The sequence below is a fragment of the Canis lupus genome, chromosome 23 (assembly GCF_011100685.1).
Source record: "Canis lupus familiaris isolate Mischka breed German Shepherd chromosome 23, alternate assembly UU_Cfam_GSD_1.0, whole genome shotgun sequence".
Lineage (NCBI taxonomy): Eukaryota > Metazoa > Chordata > Mammalia > Carnivora > Canidae > Canis > Canis lupus.
Window position 1 is genome coordinate 50264621 of NC_049244.1, and position 23636 is coordinate 50288256.

The 23636-nt window shown below is 40.4% G+C and overlaps 1 long non-coding RNA gene and 1 pseudogene across 1 annotated transcript in view; both read left to right on the forward strand.

The window, feature by feature from the left end:
• LOC111092010 overlaps positions 1–23636 on the forward strand; it is a 51772-nt gene that overhangs the window by 10320 nt on the left and 17816 nt on the right. The window contains exons 5-7 of the long non-coding RNA XR_005376749.1: positions 1440–1667; positions 5140–5317; positions 12377–12498. This is a non-coding gene — a long non-coding RNA (uncharacterized LOC111092010). The remainder of the gene's footprint in view (positions 1–1439; positions 1668–5139; positions 5318–12376; positions 12499–23636) is intronic.
• VN2R308P (vomeronasal 2 receptor 308 pseudogene) lies at positions 1352–15360 on the forward strand (annotated as a pseudogene).

The window sequence follows — 23636 nt, forward strand, 5'->3', positions numbered from 1 at the left end:
ATAAAATCTTTAAAAAAAAAAATAGAATGACACAGAAGAGACTGGGGCCACACAGTGTCAGGGTGAATGTTGGTGGGATAGTCCATGGCACGATTCACACTACTTGACACAAACCCCGTGCAGTATCAGTAAGTTAAAACTGAAAGGGAAGACCTCAACAGGAGAGGATTAACAGGCTCATTAAGAATGCTTCATTAAAAAAAAAAAAGAGAGAGAATGCTTCGTAAACAAACTGAAGTATAATTTTTTAACTTACGACTAAAATGACAATGTACACCATGCTCATTCTTCTCAGCTTCTCCGTTAGCAGGTTTGATCAGAGTATGTATATTTGTAAAGCCCTTTTACTCTTATTTGGACACATCTCTAAATTCTCTTTCATACCTGGATGGTAGGGATCTGTGTCCTACCATCCAATGGTGATAAACAGATGGAATTATGTCAGTGTTGTTCTAGAGAACGGTCAGGGACTGAGAGCCTTTGAACATTTCCTTTCTTAACTCTTCTGAAGATTGGAAAAGGGAAAAAAAAAAAGGCCTCTTCCCAGTGGACTTGCCGGTAACAGTCATCCGCTTGTGAACTCTGATGTAGGACCTTATGTTGCTTGAGAACAACATATGGTAAAAGGAAGGAGAGGTACAAGGGCAGGTGACCCGGAGTGGCCAGGACGGATAGTGATTTTCACAACGTTGGGATATTGACTTACTAAAGGCTTAAATTTATATTAAGCTCTAATGACAGAGATAGGGCAGGAATAATTTCCCTCCCTTTACAGACCAGAAAACTAGTGATTATTCAGATGTATGACTTGCCCAAGGTCACGATGTTTGAAAGAGCCAAAATATGTCAGATCATCAGACATCACAATTCAGACTCTTTCCACCAAGTTGTTTGGCCTTTCTGGTTTGGGGAGGGGTCCTTGTCCCACATGTTATACCCTTGGCTCAGATTCTCCATGTCCCCCATATTTGTCAGGCAAATTTCTACTAATTTTTAAAAACCCAGCTCAGATGGCTACTTCCTGGGGAAAACTAAATTTTCCTAAGACAATTAGTATTCCCTCACCTTTGCCTTTTCTTTTTTTCTTTTTTTTAAATTTTTATTTATTTATAATAGTCACACAGAGAGAGACAGAGGCAGAGACACAGGCAGAGGGAGAAGCAGGCTCCATGCACCGGGAGCCCGACGTGGGGTTTGATTCCGGGTCTCCAGGATGCCCTGGGCCAAAGGCAGGCGCTAAACCGCTGCGCCACCCAGGGTTCCCACCTTTGCCTTTCAACACTCTTTTCACAACAGGAACATAGAGGCACATTTTATCATTAGTACCTATTTCTTCATTTTATCATTAGTACCTATTTCTTCATAAACCCCATTCTCTAGACAATCAGATATTTACAAACTGCTTTTTTATTCTTATTTTTTTTCTCTTTGTTTTCTAGTGAATGTACAATTTGGAGACATTTAAGTTCGCTGCCCATAATGGAGAGGGAAGAGAAATTGATGAAAACGGAGATGTGACTGGGCACTATGATATTCTGAACTGGCAAGTAGGTGATCACGGAGAGATTGCCTTTGTGAAGGTCGGAGAATATATAGTCACAAACTCTAAGTTTGAACTCATGATGAAAAAGAATGCAACGATATTTTGGAAGACAGAATCAGCAAAGGTGAGTTACTTTGACATCTTCTTCTGTTTATAGACACAGAGAATTGCATTTCTATATTGTTTCAGGCACTATGGAATATCAGCCCTCTGGAGTTGGCTATTCCAAGTCATTTTTTTTCAAATACAGTACATATCTTTTCTATATACAGATTCAGGTATTTTGTTTTTGGAGTGTTTTTTTCTTGGACTATAGTTTATTCATTCTATCCTTTTGTTTTTCTTCTCCACATACTCCAATCAAAGGCTTTGACTTCCTTTGTCTTGTTTTATCCACTTCCTCTCTGACCATTTTTGCCTTTTTCTTGATTTGTCCAATTCTTTTCATTGTTTTCCTGCTTTTATTCGAGGCCTCTTAATAACTTTGCACTCAAATATCTTTGTTTTGGAATGCCTTATCAATTTTAGTTTCTGAATTGGGTTTCTCTTCAGTTTCTTTCCTGAGTAAAATGTTTTTTTTTTCCATTTCTTCCAGTTGTATATTTGTTTATGTTTTAAATTTTAAAATACCTGACTCAGCATATTTTTGCACTTCTCCAAGTATGTTTCGGAGACTGTTTAATTGTAGTGCCAGAAAATTTATTTAAAATGCTATGTTACATTATTCTTCTGGGCAATGCTTGTGTGTCTGTGTGTTGATGGGAGGGACCTGCTGCAATGTCTTAATTTTCATTTTCTGTTTTCTTCTTACAGTAAACTCACATCAAGGCACTTACACCTATCTTTGTTCATAGACAAAGGATGAGAGCTTCTGGTATTTTACAAATGCATGATTCTAGACTGCCTTCTTCTATTAGTAGAGTGAAGAGTAGTTCATGTAAGATATGGCTTTTTGCCGTAAGGGAAAGCCTAATGTGTCTTTCAGTTTTATGGTTCTCTCTTGTTTCTGCAGGATTCTTAATTTTCCCCTCTTCTTTCTCTTTCTACCACATCTCAAAAAGGCACTTCTCCCTCTCCATATACCTTCTAACCCCGTTGAAGTCGTGCCAATCCTGAGACTGGCACCTCAAGTCCCACTTTCAAGACTTTTCCCTGGAGCTGGTACTGTCTCTCTAGTTTTGGACCTGTTTTAACATAGGCCGGGACATTTTCTTTCTAGGAATGATTTGTCTGCTCTCCATCAACCTTAAGTTCTCTGTTTTCTCTTACTCTGTCCTGCACAGTTTTTCAAGATTCTGTCCATTTCCTACATACCCAGGGATGAGGGAGGGACTCTAGAAATGGCCTTGCTGGAATTTAATGGCTATTTCTCTACATACAAGAACTTTAAGTTCATAGTATTCTCAGGTTCTTTATGATGCTAAAGTCATGGGTTATGTGTGGTTTTATTTACTTTTTTTATTTTTTTGAGTTTGTATGGTCTTTTTGAGCAGATGTGTGGAGAGACTCCCTAGTCTAGCAGCTACCATTATCTTGGGACAACCCAGAAGTCCTTCTTTCCCTTCCTGATGGTAGTTCTAGAGGAAGTTCATTTCTTCGTCCCTTTTTTCTTATTTATTCTCAGGGTCAAAGAATGTGAGGGAGAATTCACAAATTCATAATATAATTTGGGGTAGGGAACACTAGCTTACCAGTAGAGTATATATGTGGGTACACATATATGTCAACAAGCTTTGATGTGTCATTCAAGAAATCTTTTATTGAGAGATTATAGGAGAGAAAGATTCACAAGCTTCAAAATTCTTTCTAAAATACTGTTGTCAAAATTGTTCTGAAAGGTAGTAGAAATAAGGTTTGAGGATTACATGCATTATCTTTGGAGGTAAACCAGGTACCCTATGTAAAAAAAATTATTTTCCTTATTATTATGATTATTATTGATATTGAATTATTGTTATTTATTTGACTTCTTATTACAAATTTTATCCTCCTCCTTTGATAGCAACAGGAGGGCTTAAATGTAGGACTGAGAAGTGGTTGGTGAGCTAGAGATTGGTTCCCCTGGGTATGACATAAAGTTAGCACCTGCAGGAGTATTGGAGAAAGTTAAGGGGAAACCTCACTACTTACTAGAAGTCATGAAGAAACCCCATTACTTCCCAGACAGCTGAACTTTTTACCTTTAATGAAACCTTAGTTCTAGGAGAGTGGGACTCTAGGGCCCTTGATATTCAAGTTCAGTGTTTACTATAGGTCACAGTAAAATGATAGGGTGGTGGAAAAACAACGGCAATTTAATCTTCCATGTGGATCTCAGAATGAAGGGACCAGCAGGAGCGAGAGAGCTGAGTGTGGGCATCAGTGCAGCCAGTGGTTTGTCTTTGCTGCTGCCGCAGACTTTTTTTCAGGGTTGTAGGGTCTGTTTTCATCTAGATTCCTATTCATGTATCTTCTCTCTTCCTGAGGGATCTTCCTAAGATCCCCTAGATCTAAGTTTCCAAGTCCTACTGGGAAAAGATCTGAGAAAAAGTGACAAGGAAATTAAGATTGCTGAGCTCCTACGCTGTGCTAGACACCTAGGAGATCTTTTTAATCTATCTTTTCATCTTTCTTTTTCTTTTTATTCTCTGCTTTCCATGGGTGGCAGTAAACATATATAAACTCATACATACTCACAAAAGCATACACACACACACACACACACACACACACACACACCAGTTCCCTCCTTTCTTGGCCCATCCTTAGGCAGCACTTAAGTACGTTATTTACAGGTTACAAAAAAAAAGATTATCAGCATTGGTCACTGTAGTACCAGCCACAGCTCTCTTCTGCATTTTATTTCTTTGACCTGGAGCTGTTCTGTCCAAATTGGTAGCCCCTATTCACAAGTAGCTTTTAAATTTAAATTAATTAAAAATTAAATTAAATTAAATTTAAAAGTCAGTTCCTTAGTCACACTGGCCACCTGTGGCTAGCAGTACCATACTGGATATGTAACACTCTATCGTTGCAGAAAGACAGAGCTGCCCTAGGCCTAGAGTATTAACTATCTTCTGTGATCTGGAACTCTCTACCTGAATGGGGCCTGAGATTTTTCACTTTGTATTCCTAGTGCTAAGCATATAGTAAGTACTCAATATAATGTTTTACATGAAAAAAGAGATGTTACTACTTGTTTAGATAAGGTTCATAGAAAACAAGTTCTAGAGACACCTGGGTGGCTCAGCAGTTGGGCGACTGGCTTCTGCTCGGGGCATGATCCTGGGATCTCAGGATTGAGTCCCACATTGGGCTCCCTGCTTCTCCCTCTGCCTGTGTTTCTGCCTCCCTCTCTGTGTGTCTCTCATGAATAAATAAAATCTAAAAAAAGAAAACTTGTTCTACTAAAAATTGATGGAAGGATAGTAAAATGCCACAGTAGAGTTCCATTTTAATAATATTTCATTAGAACATAATAATTTTATTTTTCTTATCTTCTTTATTAAAATTGGGGATATATTTATATAATGAAATCGGTTTGAATGAATTTGATACAAATTAACTAAGCATCTACTATGAGTCCACCTCTAAAAAACCACTTTCCTGAATTCCAGCCTGAGATGGCAACATAGGAAGACACTGAACTCACCTCCTCTATGGACACACCAAATCTATACCTGTTTATAGAGCATTTCCTCCTGAAGAAGAACTGAAGGCTGACTGAACAGCTTCTGCACAACAAAAGATAGAGTCCACTTTGAGACTAAGAGAGATGGAGACGTGGTAACAAAGGTAACGCCCGCCCCCAACACTGAGAACTACAGTAGGGAGGGATACCGCCCCGAGATGACCTAGAGCAGATTTGTCTGCCCTGGGGCACAGAAAAAAAAAGCTGAGATTTTAAAAAGCAACTAGAATATGAATAGATTAGCCTTAGAACTGTGCCAAAGAGGGAGGGAGCTGCTGGAACTTTCTCTGGGTTGGAGGGGCTAGTGAGTGCCAGGGTTTATGGTCCCCTTCCACCTTGATAGTGTAGATGGGAACAGAGTCTGGGCACCCTGCCAGCCTGTTGCCTCAGTGTTTTCTGGGCCCCTAGCCCACACCAGCTCCAGCCATCTCTCCAAGGAGGTCACAGGGCAGTGCATATCAGAACATTTCTAGTCAGTGCCAACTCCAGCTCCAGCTATCACACCAAGGTGACACAGGAGCAGAGCACAGCAGAAGACACCAGGCCCATGCCATTTCAGCTCCAGGTGGCTCACCAGGACACCACTGGTACAAAGCACTCTGGAACTTCCTGGCTATGCCTGCTTTAGCTCCAGCTACCTTGCCAACAGTGCTCCCTGTTCAGAACACCCTGGGAACACCTGGCCTGTGCCTGCCTCAGTTTTAGTCACCCCATCAGAGCATCCCCTGCATGGAGCACCCTAGGACCTTCCAGCCCACATCCTACCCCAGTTCCAGCTGCCCCACTAGGGCAACTTCTGTGCCAAGCACCCTGGGGCATTCTGGCTTATACTCCCTTTAGCTTCAGCTGTCCTGCCAGGGCACCCTCTGTGCAGACAGCTCAGCGGCCCCCCACCTTGCACTCATTCAGCTTAAGCTGTCCTACCAAGGTAACCTCTCTATGAAGAGCCCCAGGAATATCCCAGTCCATGTCCATTTCAGCTCCCGCCATTTCACCAGGGCAGCCCCAGCACAGAATGCCTTGGGACCCCCAGCCCACATAGCTCTAGCCTGCCAGCCAATCACCAGGCATAGTCTATACAGGGAACAACCATCATAAGACCATTCTTTCAAGTGTAGGAGAAATCACTGTTCCACCTAGTTTATAGAAACAAACATAGAAAGTCAAGCAAAATGGGGAGACATTTATTTATGCTCTAAATAAAAAACAAGAGAAAACCTCAGAAAAAGAACTAAATGAAATGAACTGGGTAACAAGGACTAAGGTGGGCACTTCATGGGATGAGCCCTGGGTGGTATAGTATATGTTGACAAATTGAATTTAAATTAAACAAAAATAATCTGTCCAAAAAAAAAAAAAAAAAAAAGAAAAGAAAAAAAAACTAAATGAAACGGAGATAAAATCTAAAGTAATGATCATTAAGATGTTCATGGGACTGGAAAGAAAAGTGGAAGAACTCAGAACTTCAACAAAGAGGTAGAAAATATAAAAAAGAACTAATCAGAGTTGAAGCATACAATAACGGAAATGAAAAATATGTTAGAGGAAATGGACAGATTAGCAGATACAGAAGAACAGATTAGACATCTGGAAGATAGGGTAATGGAAAGCACCTAAGCAAAACAGAAAAAAGAAAAAAAAGAACTTTTTAAAATGAGGAGAGATTAATAACTCTATTGCAAAAATCCTCAAAAATATTAGCAAATCACAGTGAACAATACATTAAAAGGATCATTCACCACAATCAAGTGGGATTTATTCTGGGAATCTGAGGATGGTTCAATATTCACAAAACAGTTGACATGATCCACCATATCAACAAAATGAAAGATAAAAATCATATGATCATTTCAACAGATGCAAAAACAGCATTTGACAAAATTTAACATCCATCATGATAAAAACTCTCACCAAAGTGGGTTTAGAAGGAACATACCTCAGTATAATAAAGGCCATATATGAAAAACCCACAGCAAATGTCATATTCAATGGTGAATAACTGAGACCTTTTCCTCTAAGATCAGGAACAAGACAAAGATGTCCACTCTCAGTGCTTTATTCAGTATAGTACTGGAAATTCTAGCCACAACAATCAGAAAAGAAAAATAAATAAAAGACATCAAAATTGGTAAGAAGTTAAATTGTTACTCTTTGCAGACGCTATGATACTAATCATAGAAAACCCTGAGGACTACCCCCCAAAAAACCCTATTAGAACTAATAAAGAATTTGGTAAAATTACAGAATACAAAATTAATACAGAAATTGGTTGTGTTTCTATATACTAATAACAAAATAGCAGAAAGAGAATTAAGAAAACCGTTCCGTTTACAATTGCACCAAAAAAGATTAAATATCTAGGAACAAACTTAACCAAGAAGGTGAAAGACCTGTACTTTGAAAACTATAAAGCATTGTTGAAAAAAATTGAAGACAACACAAACAAATGGAAAGATACTCCATTCTCATGGATTGGAATAATTAATATTAAAAATTCATGCTACCCAAAGCAATCTACAGTCAATGCAATCCCTACCAAATACTAGCAGCATTTTTCTTAGAACTAAAACAAATAATATGAAAATTTGTATGGAACCACAAAAGACCCTAAATAGCCAAAGCAATTTTGAGAAGAAGAATGAAGCTGGAGGTACTAGAATTCCAGATTTTAAAATATACCACAGAGCTGTAGTAATCAAAGCAGTATGGATCTGGTACAAAAATAGACATATAGAATCAATGGAACAGGATAGAAAGCCCAGAAATAAACCCACACTAAAATGGCCAATTAATCTATGACAAAGGAGGCTACATTCAAAAGCATGAAGTTGGACCACTTGCTTACACCATATACAGAAATAAATTCAAAATGTATTGAAGACCTAAATGTGAGGCTTGAAACCATAAAACTCCTAGGGAAAAAAAAAAACAGGCAGAAATTTCTTTGACATAGATCTTAGCAACATTTTCCTAGATATGTTTCCTCGGACAAGGGAAATGGAAGCAAAAATAAGGTATTGGGACCACATCAAAATAAAAAGCTTTTGCATGACAAAGGAACCCATTGACAAAATGAGAAGGCAACCAACTTGGGAGAAGATATTGCAAATTATATATCTGATAAGGGATTAATATCCAAAATACGTAAAGAATTTATACAACTTAACACCAAAAAGCAAATAATCTAACTAAAAAATGGGCAGACGACCCAAATAGACATATTTTCAAAAAAGATACAGATGGCAAACAGACACATGAAAAGATGCTCAATGTAACTTACCACTAGGGAAATGCAAATGAAAACTGCAGTAAGATATCACCTCACACCTACCATAATGGCTAGAATCAAAAAGATAAGAAATAACAAGTGTTGGTGAAGATGTGGAGAAAAAGGAACGCTTGTGCACTATTGGTGAGAATGTAAATTGGTGCAGCCACTGTGGAAAACAGTATGGAGTTTCTTCAAAAAATCAAAAAAAACAAATACCATATGATCCAATAATTCCACTACTGGTATTTACCCATAGACAAAAACAAAAACACTAATTCAAAAAGAGGTATACATTTCTATGTTGATTGCAGCATTATTTACAATAGCCAATATATGGAAGCAGCCCAAATGTCCATCCACAGACGAATGGATAAAGAAGTGGTGTGTATATGTATATAATGGGGTATTACTCAGCCATAAAAAAAAAATGACATTTTGTCATTTATGACCACATAAATGAACCTAGACGTGAAATAAGTCATGAGATGCTAGGTGAAATAAGTTAGAGAGAAAAAGACAAATACTATATGATTTTACATATATGTGGAATCTAAAAAACAAAATAAACACACAAACAAGCAAAAAGCAAAAATGAACCAAAAAATAGAACAAACTGATGGTTGCCAGATGGAAGGGGGAGGTGGGAGGATGGACAAAATGGGTGAAAGGGAATGGGACATACAAGCTTCCAGGTAAGGAATGAGTAGGTCATGGGGATGAAAGCTACAGCACAGAGAATATAGTCAGTGGTCTGCAATAGTGTTGTACGGTGACAGGTGGTGGCTACATTTGTGGTGAGCGTAGGGTAACATAGAGACTTGTAGAATCACTATTTTGTGCATCTGAAACTAATGTCACATTGTTTGTCAGCTATACTTAAAAAAAAAAAAAAAGACAAAGAACATGGGAGCCAAGCAGAAATTTTCCCTGGTCAAAATTGGACCACTTGAGCATCAATAAAGAAAATAAATACAGTAAATGAACATACATTTTTAAATTCATAAGTTCAAAATGATATTCTCTTCCTTCCAAAATTAACCAGCTTTGGAGGATTCTTTGGAACCAACCTATTATTTCAGAAACTACAAGATACAGGAAAAGAAGTAAAATACACACAGAGACCCCCAAAACATTGCCTTCACAGCACTTAGAGTGTAATTAATTAATCGGGCCAATATTTATTGAGCACAGTATTATAGATGCTAGATGCTATCCTAAGAACTAGGGATATGTCACTGTACAAAACAGAACAAATCCCTTACTAATGGACCTAACATTTCAGTGGGAGAAAATAGGCTATAAACAAGACAAATAGATAAATTATGTGTTATTTTAAAGGGTGGTAGTACTCGAGGGAAAAAAGTAGTAAGGATTGAAATAGGGAGTGATGGGGGAGACGGTTATAACTTCACATAATGTGGTCTGGGAAGGCCTCCCTGCAGTGACCTTGGAAGTCTGTCCATGCATTATCTGGGGGAGGAGCATTGCAGCAGAGGGAATAGCAACTTTAAAGCCCTGAGGTGGAGGCGAGCTTTATATTTTGGAGGAACAGCAAAGAGGTCAGTGTGGGTAGAAAGACTGAGGGGATGGGAGTAGTGGGAGAAGAGGGAAGAGAGGCAAGAGGGAGTAGGTCACATGGAGCCTTACGGACTGTTTCAGGACTTGGACTTTTACACTGAGTGAAAAGGGGAGCCACTGAAGAGTCTTGTGAGAGGAGAGTAATGGTCTGACCCAGGGTTTAAAGGATCATCTCTTGGGGCACCCCAGTGGCTCAGTCAGTTAAGGGACTGATGATTTTTGGGGGTTAAGTCATGATTTTAGGATTGTGAGATTGAGCCCCACGTTGGGCTCCATGATCAGCTTGGAGTCTGCTTGATATTCTCTCTCTCTCTCCCTCTGCTCCTCCTCCCCCCTCTACTTGTGCCCCCTGTTTCTCAAATAAATAAATAAATAAATAAATAAATACATAAATACATAAATACATAAAATCTTTAAAGTATCACCTGTCTGCCATGTTGCAAATAAACTGAAGGAGTGGGCTGGGGTGGGAGACAAAAGTATAAACTAGAAAACCAATTAGAGGAGCAAAAAAATATAATCCAAAATAAGGTGGGGGCTTGAGCCAAGATAGATGTGACAGACGTGGGATGTAATAGTCAGATTCTGGGTATCTTTCAGTTAGAAGCTGCAGGATTTGTTGATAGACTGGACTTGGAAGTGTCCTGCATCAAATAATTAGTGGACAGTATAGGGCATGATTTAACTCATGATGGTAAACTGAGTCTGGAGGTTGGTGAACAGATGGGCCCGAGTGAAGGAGATGGTATATATAGGCAAATAATGCAGGATAAGGTTGGAGGTTATGGATGAGAATGGTGGTGTCAGTGACAGAAATGGGGAATTTGGGAGAAGGAATGGCATTAATAGGGATAGCTTTGGACATGTTGAATTTGAAGTGATGGTGGAAACGCAATGTAGGGACATATTGGAAGTTGAGAATATGGAATTAGAGTTCAGGTGGGACAGGTGGTGGACATCAAGGTTTGGGAGTTCTTAACTAGAGCTGCTGGTTGAAGGCAAAGAGTGAATGAGCTGCTTTATATCAAGAGATAAAAGCAGCAGATTAAAGACCAAACCTAAGAAAATACCCACAGTTGACAAGAAAGGTGGAGGATGTGGAACCAACAAAATAAATAAAAGGCCCAATGGAAGCCAGGGGAGCCTGCATTTCAAGGAGGGGTTGCTCAAGATGCCAAACATTGAAGAGAAACGAAAGAGAAATGTAGCTAGAGGAAAAACTAGCAGACGTGGCAGGTAACATTTTAGTGAGTTGAGTGGATTAGAAGCTAGTATCCTGGGGATACTGAGAAATGGAATTGAAAGGCATCAGCTCATTGTTCATGATGATTTTCAAAGAAAGATAGATGGAGAGCTCTTTGCAGAAAACTGGGTCAGGGGAGAGGAAATCCTGTTCATTCTGTGGTCATGCACATACCTTCCAAGAAGCCTACCTAATACACGCTTCGTACTGCTACGTACCGTAACTGGTTCCAGAGATTTCTAATGTTTTTTTTTTTTATTGTTATCTAATTCAGATTTAATGTAAAAACTCAATATAGGAAAATTCTGTTTTCCAAAATAAACATCAATGTGATCATTCACTTTCCAAAATATTTATTTCTTCATGGAAACGACATTTTATCTCCTTTTGAAATATGAAGCTCTTCATTTACATTAAGATACAAGCTGATGTACAGGCCTTGCATTTGTTCTTGGTTTCAAAGTGCACATCCATGTGGAATGTAGAGGGACACTTGTATTTGCCATTGAGCTCCCTAAACTCTTTTTTTTTAATTCATTTTTTATTGATGAGAAAATATTTGAGTGTTATGCCTTGTCCACATATCCGTTTTTGCCCTGTCAATTTTTCCCATGGAAAAGATCTTTTGTTTTTCTTTTTTACTGACCCTTTATGACACATCTTTGACTTTGAGACCATGTTGGGATGACCTTGTGGGAAGAAATCTTTTCCAGGTTCTTAAGACAAAATTTTTGGGGGTCACTGCCCCCCCAAGCAGTAGTAGGTAGGTCAAATTGTCCCTTCCCCAGAGTACCATGGGCACGGAGGCTGGTCTGAGGCCCCAAAATTGGAATGACTTAGCTTGAAGATGAACTCTGAATTTCTAGATTCAACCACAAGCCTGACTTTCAGCAAAATTCCTCTCGAGGCTCTACAGATGTCATTCATTCTCTTTGTCTGATCCTTGTCCATCTAACTGGGTTCCCCAATATATCACAAAAGCCATAGAAATCCAGATGTGAATTCCCTCAGTGTTTTGTTTGTTTTTAAGAGAAGAAACTTTGTTCCATGCATTGTATTTCTCTTTGCAAGCTTCCTCATTTGGTGTGTACTGATCTACGTCATCCTGGAACCCGGAAGGGGATTCATCGGGGAACCCGTATGTCGCTTTGACTGCATCCCATGTGCTGATGGACAGGAGTCTCGGGAACCAGGTAGAGATGGCCGTATTTTCCAATGATATTGAAATGCAATTAGAGTAAGCATGTTTTGGTAAAGAGGGCTTTAGGCGTCATCTTTCTAAATAGGTGTGAACAACTTATAACAAAAATCATTATAATCTATCAAGCTGTTGGATATACTGTGTGGTGTGAAAAAAACAATAATCTTAGGCTTTAGTTCTAAAGCTGCTGCAGTTGGGAAAAAGATCAACTGTGAATTTAAGAGAAAAGAATGTTAAAAGATGAAATGTGAATAAATGGATTCATGAAACGTACTTAAAATTATTTCAATTTCTAAAATAGATTAAGCATTAGTTACGTAAAAAATAGTGAATAATTGGAAAAATAAGTGAATTACAGTTCTATATTCTACTGTATTATCTCTAATATGGAATTATAGGATCATGAATTCTATCCCCAATGGACTCAAGGCCATAGTTACTTAAGGTTTGCAGGATGAATCTTACAGATGAATTCTGTAACTGCCGCTCTATGAATTCTTCTCCACAACCTGCTGAAATGCTGCTCTTCATGACCGGGATTTTAGTGGGGTTTGGTATGCTCAGCCTTATGAAGCATGTTGGATCAGGTGTACTATTACCTCCACTTATCTCTTTCCTTAAAGATAACACAAGTTGTCCTTGTCCTTTGCCAAAAGACCCTCAATAGCAATTTATTTCAAGGAGAATTTTTAAACATGTAAAATTTTCCCTAAATGGAAAACAGGCGCACTGTAACCTGAACAACTCCCTGGACCCCACGTGACACAGTCTCCGCACTGCGCTACATCAAGAGAAGTCCAGTCCAGTAGTCAGAGCGGTTGGAAGGGAATTCCAATCTTCAGCTGCACCTTTCAAAGAACCTTAAAGAGATCCATTTGATAATTTGCCATGAATTCATCTCAAATAGCTTTTTCTTATGTTGTAATAATCTCCCTCAGAGCCTCTGGCCAGCTGAAGGCTGCCAACTTTTTCTCAACTTTGGTCAACATGGTTACTATTTTTGTTTTCCTCCTCAATTCTCACTCTTTCGCTGCCTATTCTCTCTGGAATCTGCATCTGGAGAGTAGAGAGGGGGAAGCGGAGGAAGCTCTCAGCAGGTGGGAGTAATGTTGAATGGAAGGTTGAAAACACTTGTATCTTAATCAACCTTATCACAACCCTCTTGATTGTTTCACCTTTGTAGCTTAATTTTCTCATAAGTGGGAAGCCATTTGTGGATTGTTCTCGGGTTTATGAGGATACACACCTCCCTTCTCAACTGGATAATTGGAAAAGAAAGAGGGATCTTACTGGAAAAGGCCCGTATAGGAAAGGCAGAAACCAAGAAGGCGGACTGAATTCCCAACACTGAAAATAATTCTCTATCTGTAATATTAGTTGCACACTCTAAGACAATTGTACTGCTGCTTTTGCTTTTCTTTTCTTTTTTCTCTTTCTTTCTTTCTTTCTTTTTTTTTTTTTTTTAAGATATTAGTACATTCTATACAAAAGATCTCAATGAGTCCTGCACTAGGTCTTTGGCTGCTCTGAGCTATTCGCAGATGAAGGGGACAATTGATTTTCTTGCAGTCCATCCTCTTCTTTGTTCATTAGGTCAAAGGGAGTGTGAACAATGTAATGAAGACTATTGGTCAAATGCACAAAAGAGAATGTGTGTGCTGAAAGAGGTGGAATTCTTTGCTTATGATGAGGCCCTGGGCGACACGCTTGTCATTCGCTCCATCTTTGGGGTGCTTCGGTCTTGGCAGTCACAATTGTGTACGTGATATACAGGCATACGCCACTTGTGAACGCCAGTGACCGGGAGCCAGGCTTTCTCATTCAGCTTTCTTGTCATCCCACTGCTGTCTTCCATGCTCTTCATTGGCAAGCCATACAACTGGTCCTGCGTGACCTGCCAGGTCACTTGGCAATAGGTTTTTCTCTTTGCCTGTCTTACATTCTTGGAAAGACTATTTTACTGTTTTAAGCCTACAGGATTTCTAATTCTAAAATCCAACTTATATCCATCCACTCCCATTATCGGGAAGTCTTTGCTGATCTCTTGTTTTACTTGAGATTGGCATATGTTTAGCCTACTTAGTATTAGAGCTCCCAATATTGTACAAGAACATAGAATCTCAAAATAGAAAGATAATTTTTTTAAAGGTTATTTATTCATTCATGAGAGACAGAGAGAGAGGGGCAGAGACACAGGCAGAGGAAGAAGCAGGCTCCATGCAAGGAGCCTGACATGGGACTCCATCCCAGGTCTCCAGGATCACACCCTGGGCTGAAGGTGGCGCTAAACCGCTGAGCCACCCAGGCTGCCCTAGAAAGATCATTTTGGAATGTGATAAAGGTTCTATAGAGTTTTTATGCTCTATGTTTGGGATTGATATCTTCCTGGCCTTGCTATGCTTTCTAACAACCTTTGTTGCTCGCCTATTGCCGGATAATTACTATGAAGGAAAATGCATCTCGTTTGGAATGCTGGTCTTTTTCATCATCTGGATCTCTTTTGTCCCTGCTTGCTTGAGCACTGAAGGCAAGTTCAAAGGAGCTGTGGAAATATTTGCAATCTTGACATCTAGCTATGGTTTGTTGCGTTGTGTATTTGCTCCTGAGTGTTTCATTGTTTTGCTGAGGACAACAAGGACCACTGATGAAATTGTGGGTGGAAGAGTCTCCACTATAGATAAGAGCATCCAACTGACTTCAGCCTCTGTAAGCAGTAAGCTTAATAATTCCACAGAGTCAACTGTTGTGGATGACTAGAGTTGTGAGTTACATGTGTCCTTCAGTGCTGCAATGGTGATATGGTTCAGTGTTCCCTTTCAGGTTGCTCCTGCAGCCTGCTCATGCTCTGGGTAATACTGAAGATTTGGGTTCTACTAGTATGATCCTGGCATGGAATGTGAAATCTCTAAGATACCATTTAGCAATTAGAATACCTGTTACTATTGAAACTATAAACAACTCCATTCAAAAATTTCATAATACTTTGGTATGAGGAGTGTAATGTGGAGGGTACGAGTAACCTAAAAGGATGAATTTAAAAAAAAAACCTGTCTCTTGAATATATTTATTTTTATATCATGGGTATCTGGTCTAAAAATGTACATCAAACATAGTCACCTTGTGGGGACCAAAAGAGACATCTTGTTAATGCTTATATGGAATAGATAGTTTTATTTGGACTGAGGTAAGAATTGCTCATAAACTTTCCCTCAGAGCAGAGCATTGGATAAGAGAATTTGTGTTTCAAAGGACTCTGCAGCATATAGATAATATTGAAAGAACTGTGAACAAAGCCCAGTTCCTTCTCGAATTCATAATAGGAATAGACATATTTCTTCCTGGGAGAAGGTAAGGCCCCCTTCTCCAGCTTTTCCTAGATAATAGTAGTAAAATATTTGCGTTTCAAAACATTTTTCTGCTTAAAAAGTAAAAATGAGGGGAATTAAGATATCAGCAAAGCAATTGTTATGTTGATTATATAGTGAATACCCAATAGCAACATGAACTAGAGCATACCTGCTCTTATACCTTAGAATGCAAGATTTTTTAGAATAAATTAAATGATAGATATTTACTCTTTCATTATCCAGAGTTAACTGGATTGTTATAAAAATAGGTTCAATCTTCTTCCAGGTACAAAACTTTAAAAATGAGCTACATAGATTTATGTGCATATGAATGAAATGTGTGGAAAAACAGAATTTGTAGAAATACTGATAAACCAGATACCCACGTGCATACTTGACTCTAGGACACCAGCAAGATCAGAAAGAGCTCTTGATTTAAGAGAACTTGTGAATATCAATTAACCAAACTGGGCAGAGAGATGCACACAGGTTGGAGCAAAAAGTGAAACCATGATGGCTAGTTTAGCAGGACAGATCTGTCAGGAATTTATTGATTTATTTTTAAGTAAAGATGATTCCAGACCAGATGAAGGGGATGAACTTCCTGTAATTTAAATAGGAAGTTTATACCAAGGTCCAGCAAGCCTCAAAAATGAGCTCATTTCCTGGAGGGCTAATGGTACCCCAGTGCTTTGTGGGTTAGCATCTATTCACCCACCCATCTCCAAAACTTCTACAGTGCTTTGTGTCACAGCACTTGGATTCTTAGAGAAGAGCCCATATCACAGCATGAAGAGTGGGGAGATTGTTTCTTTGCCCTCTACTTGACCCAGGAATGGACTTTGGAAAAGAGAGGATGGTTTTTTATACAAGTATCAATAGGAAAATGAGAATCTGAGTTGACTTCTTGTTCAGTTATCATGCAACTTGAGTCTTTTCAATGTTCCATCTTGGAGTTTTAAAAAATGCTGAAAGATCACTGAAGTCTAGTGATTTGCCTTACTTCAAATTCAAAATATTTCAATCTCAGAGTAATCCATTTCTTTTCTGAAATGTTGATGACTGAATATAAGACATCTAAAAAGTTGCCTCCAGAGGTACATCTGGGCAATATCAAAGGCTTCATTATCTCCTTTCATACCACATAGCTCAGTAATGCTGCCTTATTGGACTTATGTTCTTTGTAATTATTTATTTTTCAGATCAGCAATAAGTTTGGGAAACCAGAGAAAATAAATGTTATTAAAAACAAAGTATCAACCGAATTTGCATGCTTAACTTTAATGTTTACTTGTAAAACTTTAACATTTTAAGATACAACTTTTATCTAAAATTATCTGAAGTTATTGCTTGTTGATCTGGCACGCATGCATTGTCACAGAGACTGGCTTATGGCAGATGAGTTGAATAATACGTAATTGTCAAAGATGATGGTCTAATTTTTATTGTTGATCTATTCAATTACTTATCAAGTATTAAAATGGTTCTTATAACATTGAAAGATAATTTTTCTCTTTGGGCAAATGTATTCTCTCTCTCTCTCTCTCTCTCTCTCTCTCTATCATCTATCTAATTCACACTCCACTTAGAGACATCAAATGTAATATTAGTTTCAGGTGTATAATATAGTGATTCAAAAATTCTATACAATACCCAGTGCTCACCATAACAAGTGCCCTCCTTAATCCCCGTCACCTATTTCACCCTTCCCGGCCCCCCCCCGCCCCCACAACTCCCCTCTGATGAACATCAGTTTGTTCTCTATAGTTAAGAGTCTGTTTCTTGGTTTTCCTCTCTCTTTTTTAACTTTTGCTCATTTGTTTTGTGTCTTAAATTCCACATATGAGTGAGATCATATGGTAATTGTCTTTCTCTGGCTGACTTATTTTGCTTAGCATTATACTCTCTAGCTCCAGCCATGTTGTTGCAAATGGCAAGATTTCATTCGAATGTGTCATTTAAAAATTATTTCTAGTAAAAAATATGACTGGAATTCCTATCAGCAAATGTTGTCTTATAAGAGAATCTCATATAGAAGTCACTAGTGACGCTCCCTGCTGTGGGTGAACATTTGCTGGTAACCACATGCTGGGCCTTGGGGAGCAGTTCAGAATTAATTTCAGGGTGTTGCATCAAAATAATGTGGTTACTGGCTTGAGGAGCAGCATAAAGACTAATTATTTGAAAAAAATTACAAAACAACATTCAAGGCTGATCTAGACATGTGCAGGTTTGAGCTCTTTTGGAAAAAGAAATGTCTATCGGGGCTACTCAAACCTACACCATAAGATTGATTGTTTGGGTTAAGGCAAAGAAAATTCTTGATAGACAGTGAATATATTATCAAAAAGGGAAAGAGATCCCAACAGCCAGATTAATTTCCTAAAAACACAAATCTAATCTCACCTCTTCCCTGTTGATCAGCTCCCATGGCTCCTCAACTCTCTGCAGTGTGAGTCCAGCTACATTGAAGGCCCTACAAACTATTTCTCATCTTCTATTTTCAACATTTGTTCACCTGCCACCTTCTTACCCATGTATAACAACCCAACCGGATGCCGGCAATTCCTGGAACTTACCTTCTATTTTCCTGATTTCATGTTGTTCATACTATTCTCTTTTTCCTCTGATGCTCTAATAGTACTTCATCCATCCATCCATCCATCCATCCATCCATCCATCCATCCATCCGTCTGCCTGTCTATCCATCCATCCACTACTGAAAGGATGGTGTACATCAGATTTGGAGTTAGGCATAGGAGATGTACAAAGACAAGGTCTTGTCTCCCACTTCCAGGTACTTGCCATCATTTGGGATGAAAGGTAATAACTGACAATTGTCCTATGATGTGATCAAGCTGTGATTGTGGGAACATTGATAGCTAATCCTTCACGTAGCAAGGCCCACGAATGATGTTTCTGTGTAAACTGAGGAGGTCTGGAGCATTAGCAGGGCCAGAGGAGGTGGAAAAAGGCTACTGGGGAAACCTGGTGGGTTTCTAAGTAGTAGGGGCCAGTTTGAGTGCAATAAGCACTTCACTGGGGAAGAGAAGGGAAAGCAGAGCTGAAAGGAAGGAGGTGAGTTGAAATGCGATTGGGTAGTCTTGAAAAGAATTTTTCTGTGGTATTCATTTGACTATTTTTCCGTGGCATTTTCTCCTTCTTATATTCTCGTTTTTGAAGAAATGCTATATTTTATCCGCCCCCCCCCCTACAATTCTTCCGCTTTGAGCTGTCATTGTAAAGCAGCTATTAGGAACATCTGAAGGCAGAGTAATTATTTATAATCTCAAGATAGAATTATTAACAATTTATGTGAAAAATCTTTGTGAAATTTACTCATTTACATTTTGGGAGGATAGTTACACATTTCCCCTGATAGATTTGGAAAAACAATTCAGATACAGAAGACATAATGTGGAAATGCAAAGAAATCAGATACGTTAGCTAGGGTAGGCTAGTACAACCAACAGCCCCTACATCTCAGAGGCTTTGCGGGTTAACACTTAACACATCCTGAGACTGATGTATGTGCTAGTGCTCAGACCAGACCGCTCTCCTGGACAGGCCCCTTCCCGGCAGTGACTCAGGGAAGCTGCTGGATAATCTGTGTTTGCCCCGCCGCACCCATGCACTGCTTTCCCCACTCTGCGCTGTGCTCCTATAGGGTAGGGAGCATAACCTCCCTTGTCCTGCAGCTTCCGGCAGATTTGGCCAACAAGAGGCACCAATGAGAGATAGGACAGTGAGGGGAGGAGAGGTTTCAGGGTCTTTGCTGCTTCATCCATGACTCATCCCTCTCCAGAGGCCCCTCTCCATGGCTACAACTCTCACCAGGTGTCACTTTGCCGATCTAGCCCCTTGTTCTTTCAGACCTCAGTGTAAGAACAACTTCTCATTGTTCCTTGTCAGGGGTCGGGGTTGGGGGGTGGTTCACCATCCTTTGTTAGATCCTGTAACTTTGCTCATGTCAATAGGCTTTTATTTCATGTTTTTCTTTTCAAATTTTTATTGAAATTCTTGGTAGTTAACATACAGTATAATATTAGTTTCAGGGGTACAATTTAGTGATTCAACACTTCCTTACAACACCCGGTGCTCCCCACAGCAAGTGCCCTCCTCAATCCCTGTCACCTGTTGAACCCATCCCCCACCCGCCTCCTCTCCAGTGACCACCGGTTTGTTCTCTATAGTCTGCCTCTCTTTTTCCTCACCCTATTTTCATTTGTTTTGTACTTTAAACTCTCCTCTTCCGAGTGTGTCAGCCCTTCCTGCCGATTCGTGATTCAAACAGTGACCCAAGTTCCTTTTGCTTTATGATGACATCTTCAGTGCAGGCCGGAAGAGTACTGTGCAGGCTCTAATTCATGGCTGAATGTCAATAGACTGTGGGGAGGTCTGATGGTGGCTACTCTGGGATCCGGGACTTAGGAACTCTTGAAACTATGAAATGAGAGTAGCTCTCAAAGACAAAGCCTCCACTGGGGAGGAAATACTGGAAGTAAGATCCAAGCTGGTCAGGACAAGGATGGTAGGGCCAAAGAAAGAAAGTGTTCAAATCCATATCGTCAAAGTAAATGTGACTTAAACCTGTGTCATCTTGAAATATGTGCTAGAGCTGGACATGGATGACAACTGGTTTTAGATGCTTCAGGATAATCTTCATAGTTCGTTTCCCGGGAGTGTATTAAGGAAACTGTCTGTATGCTTACCAGAAAGATGAGGTGGGTCATTGTGATTGCCCAAGCAAGAAACCACCCACGTGCCCATCAACAGTGGAGTGGGTAAATAAATCAAGATATATTCACACGGTGGGATCCATGCAGCAAAGGAGAATGAATGGGTTACTCTGTGGGGAAGAGACTGTAGGGGGATACGGCTGAGAGCCAGGAGACCCATTCAGGAGCGGTTACTGTCATCTCGGCAAGAGATCATGACGGCCTGGACCAAGAGCAGAACAATTTGTGGCTAGTTGGACACTGTCACGTCAGATTTCCTGATATAATTTAGACATTTGACAGTTGCACTTTAAAGTGCATGTTCAAAAGCAAAGGGGAACCTCAGAAGACTACAGTTTAAGCACTTGGCATCAATTCCCCAAGTAATCCCATTATTTTGAACTGGCTTTTGCAGCCTTTTGAAATTCTGATTAATAAGGGAATCATTTAAAAGCAGATAAAGCCACCTGGGTAGAAAATGGTTTTGGATGCCAGAGCTTGCTAGTAATTGAAAAATATAAATGAAAAATTTCCTGCGTATTTTTTCCCATTTTAAAGCTCACATATCTCTGAGTAAACACAAACAACTGGGTCTAAAGGGAGAGATGGAGGAGGGAGGGAGGCGGAGGAGGACTCCTCCTCCTCCTCTTCTTCTTCCTCCTCTTCTTCTTCTTCTTCTTCTTCTTCTTCTTCTTCTTCCTCCTCCTCTCCTCCTCCTCCTCCTTCTTCTTCTTCTTCTCTTCTCTTCTTCTTCTTCTTCTTCTTCTTCCTCCTCTTCCTCTTCTTCTTCTTCTTCTTTTTCTTCTTCTTCCTTCTTCCTCCTCCTCCTCCTCCTCTTCCTCCTCCTCCTCCTCTTCTCTTCTTCTTCTTCTTCTTCTTCTTCTTCCTCTTCTTTCTCCTCCTCTTCTTCTTCTTCTTCTTCTTCTTTTTTTTTTTTTTTAATTTTTTTTTTTAATTTATTTATGATAGTCACAGAGAGAGAGAGGCAGAGACACAGGCAGAGGGAGAAGCAGGCTCCATGCACTGGGAGCCTGATGTGGGATTCGATCCCGGGTCTCCAGGATCACGCCCTGGGCCAAAGGCAGGCGCCAAACCGCTGCGCCACCCAGGGATCCCTCTTCTTCTTCTTCTTCCTCCTCCTCCTCCTCCTCCTCCTCTTCTTCTTCTTCTTCTTCTTTTTCTTCTTCTCCTCTTCTTCTTCTCCTCCTCCTCCTCCTCCCCTCCTCCTCCTCCTCCTCCTCCTCCTTCTTCTTCTTCTTCTTCTTCTTCTTCTTCTTCTTCTTCTTCTTCTTCTTCTTCTTCTTCTTCTCCTTCTTTTTAAGGGTTTTATTATTTGAGAGACAGAGAGCATGAGCAGAGGAACAGAGGGAGAGGGAGAAGGACACTCCCCGCTGAGCAGGGAGCCCAACGTGGGGCTCAATCCCAGGACCCTGAGGTCAGGACCTGAGCCAAAGGCAGACGCTTAACCGACTGAACCACCCAGGTATCCCACCTTTTCTCCTTTCCTCATCTTTCTCATGGTTCTGGAGCCTAGGAAGCCCCAAGCTTATGGCACTGGCAGGTTCAGTGTCTGGGGAAGGTCTGCTGCTACCTGGTGGAAGGGATCTCTGGGCCTCCTTTATAAGGGCACGGATCCCTAAGGAGCCGATTGCCTCCCAAAGGCCCCACCTCCTGGTACCATCACCTTGGGGGTGAGGATTTCAACGTGTGAAGTTTGAGAAGGATGCAAACATTCCGGTGACAACACCTAGTTATACAGGTTATTTTGTGGACTGTTGGCTACTGTAATATTATTATTAACTAGTTGGCTCTGATGTCTGCTTAGTCCCAGCCCCATGATGCCCTGAGCATTTAAGACTCCAGTGGGGGCAGTGGGCCCAGCTCTAGTTCCTGTGACAGTCAGGGGTGCTTCTGGGCCACAGAGTTCCTAACATCGGAGACTTGTGGATCATTCTCCACATTTTCTTTCCCTTCAGCTCCCTCCTCTGCCCCCCTTCTAAGTCCCACACACACCACAATCAGCCACCATTTCCTGTCAGTGCCAAACTCATCATGACTCTCGGATGGGTGCTTTCCTGTTTGTTGAGCCCATCCTTCACACACCCTTGGCCTGAGCACTTCCTGTCCCCCTTCGCCGGCTCCTCTCTGCAGCAAGAGTCCTCTAAGGTGTGTATTTAATTTTGTCCCTTTCTGACTAAATTCCTTCACCATTATGTTCTTGTTCCCCATTTACCTCTCTCTTCTGAAACTCTTTCTTCCTCGATCCTTGGGGGCTTCCCTTCCACCTGGCTAGATTATTTACAGTTCCCTGATTTTATCTCCTCTGAGAAAAGGCGACCCCTCCTTTCTGAATATCCCTTCCTTCTCTGTTGCTCTTTTGCCGACTTTCTCTAATCCGTGAAGACCCAGGTAACATGTCACTTCTCCGGGGAAGTTTCTGAGTAGGTTCTCTCCGCTAAGTTGGCTTCAGGGAACTTCCCAGAGCTCTGAAGCACTCCGCACCTGCTTTGATTATGACGCCTGCCATCTTACGTTGTCATGGCTCTCGGAAGGGAGCTCCACGAGCGAGCTCAGGGAGCTCTGGACTGTTCATCTCTGTATTTCTTGGTCCTAGTAGAGGGTGTGAGTCATGACAGGTGCTCAGTAAATGCATTCTGAATATTCCTGGGGTGGCTGCCACACTGGGAGGCTAGCATTTCACGTCCACATAACCAAGATACAGATGGAACTAGGCATATTAAATTTTTGTTCATTTTTAAAGTCCCTAAGCATTACTGGCACTGGATTGTATTTTATTTTAGTCCATGGCTGTGGCTGTATGATACCTTTCTCAAACATGGCCCTGCTCTACAATGAATGCCATGCTAACGGGTACCTAAAACACCATTACAGAATCTGAGATGATTTGCCTCCAGAGAAATTGTCTTTAGCTTATGGACAAAGCCACCACGAGCAATAGTCACCTGTCAAGGTCAACATAGTGGGCTGCCAGCTTACGCCTTCCATCCGCTGGCCTGGGCCACAGCAGCTAAAGGGTGTTTAATATAAACTTTAAACCACTAAGA